The sequence below is a fragment of the Carettochelys insculpta genome, chromosome 2 (assembly GCF_033958435.1).
Source record: "Carettochelys insculpta isolate YL-2023 chromosome 2, ASM3395843v1, whole genome shotgun sequence".
NCBI classification, from domain to species: Eukaryota; Metazoa; Chordata; order Testudines; family Carettochelyidae; genus Carettochelys; species Carettochelys insculpta.
In genome coordinates this window covers 1731178-1740195 of record NC_134138.1, presented here as the reverse complement: position 1 = coordinate 1740195, position 9018 = coordinate 1731178, and positions in this window count along the sequence as shown.

The following is a 9018-nucleotide window of genomic DNA, read 5'->3' as shown; positions in this document are numbered from 1 at the left end:
GCTCCATCTAGCCCAGTCCCTGGGTGCTGCGGCCAGTGCCAGGAGCCCCAGGGAATCGTCAGGCGATCCACCCCCATTGCCAGGGAAGTGGGCGCTAGGGACGCCAGCGCTGCCCATTGTGATGGGGTTCAGGGGTCCCCCTGCACTGCACCCCGTCCGCTGGCAGGAGAGACTCTCACTCAGCAGGTACAACAGCAGGTTTATTAGGCAACAGATGTCCAGTTTCTCACAGAAGCGACAGTACAGCAGCCAGAGACAGTCCTTCCAACCTGTCCTGGGGAGAAGACCCCGAGGGGTGCCCCTCTGGGGTGTAGCTTTCCCCCTCCTCCGGCTGGCTGCCTTCCAGCTCTCCCTTTTCCTAGCCTCTAACTGCGGCCCCCGATTCAAAACCCAGCTCAGCTCCTCCCTGCTCTTTGTTTAGGCAGAGGTGTTACCTGCCAGTTGTAGCCCCAGGGTCATCCTTAGCCACTGGGAGCTGCTGCTTGTCTCAGACATCCAGCCTGACTCACACATGCACCCCCCCCCACTCCATCACATCTCTCCCCCCTTCCAGACCGCACTGAGCGGGGTCACTTAGCCAGTGACCTGGGGAAGTTCGAGGCCCTCCCTGCGTGACAGGGCATCGGCTATGGTGGTGTTGTTCCCCTTGACGTGGACCACCTCCATGTCGTAGTCCTGCAGGAGCAGACTCCACCGCAGGAGCTTGGCGTTGGCCCCTTTCATGTGATGCAGCCAGGTCAGGGGTGAGTGATCGCTGGACACGGAGAAACGCCGTCCAAACAGGTACGGCTGCAGCTTCCCCAGCGCCCACACCATGGCCAGACATTCCTTCTCTATGGCCGCGTAGTTCTGCTCCCGGGGCAGCAGCTTCTTACTCAGGTACACGACGGGGTGTTTCTCCCCTTTGTCATTCACTTGCATTAGCACAGCGCCCAGCCCCACGTCTGAGGCATCGGTGAACACCAGGAAGGGCTTGTTGAAGTCTGGATTTGCCAGCACTGGGGCCCTGACCAGAGCCTCGTTCAGCGCGCAGAGGGCCTCTTGGCACTGCTCTGTCCAGACCACCTTGTCAGGCTTTCCCTTTTTACACAGCTCCGTGAGGGGGGCTGCGATGGAGCTAAAGTGGGGCACAAACCTCCGGTAGTACCCCGCCATCCCAATGAAGGCCTGGACCTGTTTCTTAGTCTGGGGTGTTGGCCAATCTCTGACAGCCTCCACTTTAGCTGGCTCTGGCTTTAAGCAGCTGCTGCCCAACTTGTGGCCCAGGTAGGTCACCTCAGCCATCCCCACCTTGCACTTCCCTGCCTTGATAGTCAACCCGGCCTTCTGGAGTCGGTCCAGCACCTGCTCGAGTTGGGACACATGGTCCTCCCGCGTCTGGCTGACGATGCAAACATCGTCCATGTAAGCCAGGGCAAAGCTCTCCATCCCTTTCAGTAGCTGGTCCACCAGACGCTGGAAGGTAGCGGGTGCCCCCTTGAGGCCAAAGGGCAGGACCAGGAACTCGTAGAGCCCCACAGGGGTGATGAAAGCCGACTTGAGCCGGGCATCTTGGTCTAATGGCACTTGCCAGTACCCCTTGGTGAGGTCTATGGTGGTGAGGTAACGGGCTCCCCCCAGCTTGTCTAAAAGGTCATCAGGCCTGGGCATGGGGTAGGCGTCCGATACAGTGATGGCGTTAAGCTTGCGATAGTCCACACAAAACCGAACAGACCCATCTTTTTTAGGGACTAACACCACGGGAGAGGCCCAGGGGCTGGACGAGGGTTGGATCACCCCCCGAGCCAGAATGTCTTCAACCTCCCGCTCTATGTCCTGAGCCGTCCTCCCTGTGGCTCTGAATGGCACACACTTGATAGGGGCGTGGGTGCCTGTCTCTGTTCGGTGGACAGCCAGGTCAGTGCGTCCGGGTCTGTCCGAGAACAGCTGTTGATGCGAATGCAGCACCTCCTTGATCTCCGTCTGCTGGGCAGGGGTCAGCTGGTCTGAGAGGGGAATAGACTCCAGCAAGGAGCCGGCTCCAGTCCTTGTGAGTAAATCCACCAAGGGATCATCCCCCTGCCCCTCCCAGTGTCTGCACACGGCCAGCACCAAGTTCTGTCTGTCCCAGTAAGGTTTCATCATGTTCACATGATAGACCCGGTGGCTGTGGGCCGGGGTCGACAGTTCCACCACATAATTCACCTCATTTAGCTGTTTGACAACCTTGAAGGGCCCATACCAGGCCGCTTGCAGCTTGTTCCGCCACACAGGTACAAGGACCATCACTTGATCCCCGGTGGCATAGACTCGGGCCCTGGCGTTACGGTCATACCAGACCTTTTGCTTCCTTTGGGCCATGGAGAGGTTCTCCCTGGCCAGGCCCATGAGCTCGGTGAGTTTTTCCCGGAAGGTCAGTACATACTGTACCACTGACTCCCCTTCAGGAGAGGCCGTCCCCTCCCACTCTTCTCTGAGCAAGTCCAAGGGTCCCTGTACCCTCCTTCCGTACAGCAGCTCAAACGGGGAGAACCCCGTGGATTCCTGGGGCACCTCCCTGTATGCAAACAGCAGGTGGGGTAAGTACTTTTCCCAGTCATGGGGGTATTGATTCATGAAGGTTCTCAGCATCTGCTTCAGAGTCCCATTGAACCTCTCCACCAGCCCATTGGTCTGCGGGTGGTAGGCTGTGGCCCAGGTGTGCCGCACCCCACACTTGTCCCACAAGCTTTGCAGTAGGGCCGACATGAAGTTGGACCCCTGATCTGTGAGGACCTCCTTGGGGAACCCCACTCTGCTGAAAATGGACAGCAGTGCATCTGCCACGGTGTCAGCGTCGAGAGGTCAAGGCCACTGCTTCTGGGTATCGCGTGGCAAAATCTACCACTACCAAAATATATTTCTTCCCCGAACGCGTTGCCTTGCTGAAGGGTCCCACTATGTCTATACCCACTTTCTGGAAAGGCTCCTCTATGATGGGCAGTGGCCTCAAGGCAGCTTTCCCCTTGTCCCGGCTCTTCCCCACCCTCTGGCAGGGATCGCAGGACAGGCAATACAGACGGACAGCTGCAAAGATCCCTGGCCAGAAAAAGTTCTGTAACAACCTTCTCCTGGTGCGGTGGATCCCCTGGTGTCCGGCGAGCGGGACATCATGGGCTAGGTACAGCAGCCTGCGCCGGTACTTTTGGGGGACCACCAGTCGCCTCTGGACCTTCCATGGCTCCGCTTTGCATCTGGGAGCCCACTCCTGGTACAGGAATCCCTTTTCCCACAGGAATCTCTCCCTGCAGCCCTCCCCCAGCTGTGGAGCTGGGCTGAGACTGGCCAGTTCCCTCAGCTTCTGCAAGGAGGGGTCTCTTTGCTGCTCTGCCTTGAATTCTTCCGCTCGGGCAGGAGCGGATGCTACTTCCCCATCCCTGCCTGGCTCCAGCACCCCTGGCCTGTGAGATCTGGTTTTTGGGGGCCCCCTTTCTCTCAGGGTTGGCCCCTGTGGCTCCTGTGACTTTGGCTGTGCCTGTACCCTGAATCTGGGGAGCGCACCCCTCGTTTTCTTTGGCTATGGGTCAGGACCAGGGCACGAGGGCGTTCACCTTGCCAGTTCTCCAGGTCAGCCCCCATCAGTACATCCGCCGGCAAATGGCTGTGCACGCCCACTTCCTTGGGGCCTTCCTTCTTCCCCCATTTCAGGTGCACCCTCGCCATGGGCACCTTGAAAGGGGTCCCATCAATTCCTGTTATCGTCAGGTGGGAATTGGGTATCATGCAACCCGGTGCCACCACCCCGGGTCGGGCCAGCATCACGTCAGCGCCTGTGTCTCAGAACCCCGTGACCTTTTTCCCGTCTACCTCGAGGTGTTTGAGACACTTGCTCCACAGAGGCATTGCCGCCCCCACTCTGTAAACTGGCCTCTGAGCATTTGGTCCCCCTGAGGAGCTGGTCTGTGGGGCGGACTCGGCCCAATCCGAGTGCCCATTGTCAGCACCACCCGCCTTGGCTGCCAGCCCCTCTGGCTTCTGGGACTCCACCCAGTTGACTCCATGACCCCCCGGCCTGCTCAACCTGTCTGGGAGCCTGGGGCACTGGGCTGCTCTATGCCCCTTTCGCCTACAGCGGTAACAGCCTGGGTCTTGTTGTGTCCCTCGGGCCGGCTGCTCTGTCCGGGCTCTGTTTGGCTCTCTGGGGGGTGGGTGGCTGGCCCCTCTTTCCTGGGCTCACCCAAGAGGTGGTCCCCTCTGTCGTACAGTTAGGGACCGGTCTCTCTGAGATTCTCGGTTTCTCCAGGACTCCCTCTCCCTCCGGGACTCTCTCTCTCTCCGAGACTCCCTCTCTTTGTGGGGCTCACTTTCAAACCTGGCTCGGCTGTTTGTGAAGTCATCTGCCAGTTTCCCTGCATCATGTGAGTCCCCCGGCTTCCGGTCCACGAGCCACACCCTCAGGTCAGGTGTGCACATCTCGTAGAATCGCTCCACGACCGCCAGCTCGATCAGGTCCTCTACAGACTGGACTCCCATTCCGAACGCCGACTTCTGGTAGTATTGCTTCAGGCGGGCGGTTGTATCTACGTGGGTTTCCTCTGGCCTCTTCTGCGCCTCCTGGAACTTCTTCTTGTACATCTCCGGAGTCAGCCCGAACTTATGCAGCAGGGCCTGTTTGAACCGTTCATAGTCCCCAGGCTGCAGCCCCACCAGCTGGCTGAGCACCGCTGCGGCCTTCCGGCCCAGCAAGGGGGTGAGGTGCCGGAGCCACTCATCTGGGGGAACCTCATGCAACTCACAGGCTCGCTCAAAGGCGGTAAGGAACTCGTCCATGTCCCCTGGGTCCTGACACTGGGCCAGCACACGCGTCTCCAAGTGACTGGCCACCCCGATCCGTCTGGCACTCTCCCCGCTTACCGCAGCTGGGGCCTCTTGGCATCTCGCCTCTACCATGGTTCGCTCATGCTCCCGCTCTCGCTCTCTCTCCTTCCGTTCTCGTTCTTTCTTCTCCCGCTGTGTCTCTTGTAGCTGGCGCTCGTGCTCACGCTCTCTTTCCCGTTCCTGGTGCTCCAGTTCCTTTAATTTCACCTCGAGTTCCAGCCGTCGCAGCTCCGCGGCGGGGGACTCTGCCCGCGATGGACCACCGCTAGCTGAGCGCAACCTGGCGGACACCGCGTCTGTCTGACGGCGTCGAGCCCCTGCTCCTGTCGGAGAATCTGAAACGCTTCCCAAGGCTGACAGGCCACTTTCTGCAGGGACAGGCTCTGCCCCCGCGGATCGGTCATTCTCTTCCAGCTGTGCAATCAGCTGGGCCTTGGTCGCCTTCCCCACGGTCAGGCCCCTCTCTCTGCACAGCCCCGCTAGCTCTGCCTTCAGGAGTCGGGTATAATCCATCTCCCCGCTATCTCCCGGGGTATCCACTCACCAGCAGCAGCTGCAGGAATGGCTCTGTTCCCCCTCTGGCTCTTGTGAGACTCCTTCCTTCTCTGGTGCTCAGTCAGCCACTGCTGGGAGCTCATCCGTGGGTGCAGTGCATCCCACTCCTGACACCAGTGTGATGGGGTTCAGGGGTCCCCCTGCACTGCACCCCGTCCGCTGGCAGGAGAGACTCTCACTCAGCAGGTACAACAGCAGGTTTATTAGGCAACAGATGTCCAGTTTCTCACAGAAGCGACAGCACAGCAGCCAGAGACAGTCCTTCCAACCTGTCCTGGGGAGAAGACCCCAAGGGGTGCCCCTCTGGGTTGTAGCTTTCCCCCTCCTCCAGCTGGCTGCCTTCCAGCTCTCCCTCTTCCTAGCCTCTCACTGCCACCCCTGATTCAAACCCCTCTCAGCTCCTCCCTGCTCTTTGTTCAGGCAGAGGTGTCACCTGCCAGTTGTAGCCCCAGGGTCATCCTTAGCCACTGGGAGCTGCTGCTTGCCTCAGACATCCAGCCTGACTCACACATGCACCCCCCCCACTCCATCACACCCATCCTGGCTAACAGCCGTTGATGGACCCGAGCTCGGCAAACGTACCGAGTTCTTCTGTTGAATGCTGTTCAAGTCTTGGACTCGAGACCTCCCACGGCAGGGCCGTCTCTAGGGGCCTGTGTGACTACTTCCTTCTGCCCGTCACTTTCACTGGCCGACTTCCCCTCTCCCCCACCGCTCTTGTCTTCTAGACAAAGGTCAGTAACATTTCTCCCCTGCCCTCCCTCGGGCGCCTGTCCTGCAAGCTGAACCCTTCCAGTCTTTTCCTCTGGGAGCTGACGCTTACCCCCAAATCGCTTTTGTTGCCCTCCTCTGTCCTCTGCCAGACTCAAAAGCATCGTGTTTGAGATGCGGCAACGAGATCCCATAGCCCAGGTGTCTTCTGCCGAGCTCTTTCCTAATGGTTCAAACTGCGCCACCTCTGCATCTCCCCTTCCCCCCTTTGTTTGAGCAGCACCGGTCCCAGTACAGGCCCTTGGTGTCCTCGCTCTTCACCATCCTCCTACGTCTAAGTCAGCTGTACGTTCCCGCCCTTTGTTTCCTGCCTTCTCCAGTTACCAGTCCAGGAGAGGAGCTTCCCTCTCATCGCAGGACAGCTCATTGTTCTGCGTTAGAGCCTTTGGCGAGGGGTCTGTGGGAGTCCAAGCACACTCAAACGGCCTCCTGAACCCTGCTGTTCTAGCAGCGTGGGGAGGCCTGATTTCCCTCTGCAAAAACCAGCGTGAGTCCCCCTCAACAACTTCCCCTCATCTATGGGCCTGGGGGACCTCTTGCGGCTGCTGGGAGTTGGCCAGCAAAACCTGCCCAAGGCTAATGGCGCTTGGCTAAGGAGCTGCAGGACTTTGACTCTTGGGTGTAGCTGATTGCTTGAATCAGCTTCTGCTGCAGGTGACTAGAGCGCAGCTCATTTGACACCAGTTTATTTTTTAAAAAAGCCTCCAGAGGTGATCCTGGCAGTTGCGGGCTGATAACCCTAACTTCAGTGTCAGGGAAACTGGTTGAAACTGTAGCAGAGAACAGAATTTTTAGGCACTCAGATGGACATGATTTGTTGGAAGGAGTCCAGCTGGCCTGTAAAGGGAAATCACGCCTCGCCAATCTACTAAAGTCTTTGAGGGGGTCAGTAAGCCCACGGACATGGACCCAGTCAATACCGTGTATGCGGGCTTTCTGAAAGTATTTAGTGCAGTCTCTCATCAAAGGCTGTTAAACAAAGCAAGTTGTCACGGGATAGGAGGGAAGGTCCATTCATGGCTTGGTAACAAGTTAAAAGTTAGGAAACAGAGTAGGAATAAACAGTTGGGCTGTTGATTTATAGCAATTAACTCACAGGATTAACTCAACCTAATCAATGGCAATCACTGTTTTCATTGCAGCTGAAACCAGAATACCAATTCCCATCTATTTTACATGTTTCTATGCTTAATTACAACGCAATCTGAAGTGTCCATTGCTCACTTTATATAGTAAAGTAATTACAAATATTTGCACTATGAAAACGATGAAATAGTATTTTTCCGTAATCTCAGCTTTAGCTGCTTGAGTGTGTAATGTTTGGTTTGGAGCTTGTTGCAATTCTGTTATGTTTGTACTCTTCCATCCTTGATGTTCATGTGGTTTTGCTGTTTTTGGCTTGCCACAGGGTGGAGCCACCCTCTTCTAGTTCCTTTGTCTACGAGAGCTTCTGTTTGTGGGGGGGCGGACGACTCACGCGAGCATTTTAGTGCAATCTCCATAGCGACAGTGCAGTTTGCAGATGGAGGCAGTTTTGTTACATAAATATACTCAAAACCAAAACCGTGTAACCTTTGCAGCCTACAGTTCCACTCCCTCCTACTCACCAATCCCAGCGCATCTGGCACGTTAAGTATCTTGCTCTTTTGTGCCAGCTTAAAAAAAGCACATTGCTGCTCTGGCTGCCATGGGAGTGTCTCATCTTGTTCTCAGGTGACGTTGTCAGCAAGAGGCAGGCAGCGTTATCTCCTCTCAGTGTAAACAGGCTGGTGAGTCTGAGCGATTGCCTGAACAAGAAGTAGGACTGAGTGGACTTGTAGGGGCTAAAGTTTTACGTTGTTTTGTTCTCAAATGCTGTTCTATTTTGTACATAAGTCTCCACGCTGAAGTTCAGCTTGGCTAGAGGCTGCACTGAGGTATGTGTGTTCGGGAAATTGAAAAATACTATTTTGTTTTTACAGTGCAAATATTTGTAATCAAATGTCGGTGGGGAGTGGAGAGGTCGTTATTCTAGTGCCACAGTCTTGGGTGTGTTTATATAAACACGCTTTGCACCTGCTTTGCTTAGATGTGGTGGACATTCAGCAGATGGAGCTGAATGTGTTTTGTTCATTGTAAGCAACTCGGCTGCTGCTGGCGCATACGTGGTTAGCACTGCGTGCAGGGTAGTGAAATACGGGCACTGAAGTGTGCTGATTGTGGGAATACAGAAAAGCAGGACTGTGCTTGATCTGCTCCAAGGGACGCCGGGGGGAGGGGGGAGCTCACACTTAGCAGAAGGGGCCTTGTGGAGCAGGGGCTCACGTGTTGTAAACCTGGGGGGGGGTAGGTATTCCAGTGAGGAGGCTGCATGGCCTCCCCGGGGTACCCCTGGGCTGGTTTGATCTCCCCACTTTTCAAAACTAGAGCAAAATAGGCTGCTTTAGGGAGCTCTTTGTTGTTTAATTTATTTTAATTGCAGCTCAGTGAGAGCTGAAACCTGCCCTGATCCAGCTATTTCTGCCCCATCTGCTACGAGCTAAAGTCCCTGGGGGCTGAGCTCACGTGAGATGGGCAGCGTTTCAGCTCAGCCAGGCAGGCTGGGATGGGGTAAACCTGACAACGATGGCTCAAAGTTGAGCAGTGGCTCAGGGCAGGAAGGACATCCAGGCCCAGTGACTTCTCATGGCTTCTGTCTGGTTCTGAAATTCTGGGCAGATGGCAGGCAACCCCCTTGGCCGGTGGAGGTGACAGGGAGCCTCTGGTAGATCGTCAGCTGGAGCTCAGGGCTCCCGATGGCGGGCTAGAGTCAGTCACATTGGACACGCTGGAGGACGCGGACGTCTGGGTAGTCAGTCACAGCCTGTGGTTGCAGAA